Here is a 1,797-nt window from a genome sequence, read left to right on the forward strand (position 1 = left end):
CCCCTAGTTTCCCCCCCCTCCCCTCCCCCTGTTTCAATTTCATCCTGGGGAGAACCCTGCATGGGATTTATAACATAACAGCATTTATTAACAATTATAACAGTGCATGAGGGTGTTATAACCATGGTAACAACTTGCTAGACCATCAGTCATTTATAATTCAAGAAAGTGGTGAAGAATGAAGTTTGGGACATGAGTCGGTTTGAACGTACCAATTATAATTGATATTTCTAGCAATTGCTACCTGAAAGGTAAAGCAGTAGGAAACAGCACAATGAAATTAAGCCATGACAAAGGCTGTGAGTAACTATAGCCACATGTAGCGGTAAGTATTTACGAATATATACACTCAAGCTTTGATGTGAAATTTCATTAACAAATCAATTTTTAATAAAGTTTTAGTTGATAGCTGCCACCATATATACTATCGCTGCACCTACTACCTAGTTAGTGTATATATATTTGAGCTTCCAGAGCCTTGGATTGCCTGTGAGCTGTAGTGAATTTTTACAACATAGACAAACAAACATAACAACACAAACAACAACAACAACAACAACAACATAACTGCTTATCACATCCAATCAAACATACATCTATTTAATAAAAGAGATGTTTCTCTTAGCTCACCGTGAATATCTTTTCATTGATAATTACGTGACAACAAAAATTGTAAATTTATATGGAAAAAATTATTTTCCACACTTCTCAGACACAGCAAAGGGTTGGAACCTAAACGTTTAGCCATACGTTGTTCATAGTATGCACTAGTAAAGGGTCCCTGGGATTTTTTTTTAAATGTTTCATTTTAGGAAATAATTAGATGCACGAAAATTAGTGTTGTCAATCGGTTGTAATTTCGTAATCGATTATCGGTTGGGCCCAAGTAACCGGTGATCGGTTACAATCGGTTACTCAAGGTGTTGAATGCCTGCGTGTGCGTAACGTCGTGTGCATGTACGTGTGTCCATGTATGTGCTTGTTTAGCCCTGTTTACTGTTTGTTTTGCACTGTTTACTACTGTGTGTATAATACATGTATGTTAATAAAGGATAACTTGTATAGTAGCGATGATATCTCTGATTCTCATCACTTTCCCCAGTTGTCTTCTTCAAGTTTTACATTTATTTAGATTTTTTTTCCCCGATGAAATCGATTATTGATTTTGATAACCAAGCGCTTGGTTCGAGCCACTGTTCAACCGATGATCGAGTATAATCGATGATCGTGACATCACTAACGAAAATCTGTAGTTTTTTAAGATACAACAATAACGTCAATAAAGAGCCAAAACTTTAAAAAAAGCCGTGTTGTTATAAATAACGTGTCAAAATAAGTGATCAGTTTCAATCTCCCGTTCGCCATCCACTAATTAATGCACGCAGTGACGTTATCGTCTCTATGTAAACAAACGCGTGAGGCACCAGCGTGTTTGAAACATCGGTAACAGTGTTTCTGATTCGCATTCTGGGATAGTGTGTGCTGATCAATGACGTATCTATTTTTAAAAGGGCATTCCACAGTTTGCCATAGCCAGGTAAGCATATGCGGGGATTTTGAACTGTTTGGGAGACCACATACATAATAACAGGAGTAGATAATAGGGAAGGAGTGTGACATCAATAAACAAGGGAAATTCGTCATTTACTAGCCTTATAATACCTACGATTTACTACGCGTAACTCATCCAACTTGAGCTCAAATCGGCCACAGTACATTCGCCTAGCATTGTGCGAAATCGTTTCCTCGTATACACCCGCAATCCGGAGATACAGACTAAAACGTACGACACGATTC

Source organism: Priapulus caudatus, unplaced genomic scaffold (genome assembly GCF_000485595.1).
Source record: "Priapulus caudatus unplaced genomic scaffold, Priapulus_caudatus-5.0.1 Scaffold77, whole genome shotgun sequence".
Taxonomy (NCBI): domain Eukaryota; kingdom Metazoa; phylum Priapulida; class Priapulimorpha; order Priapulimorphida; family Priapulidae; genus Priapulus; species Priapulus caudatus.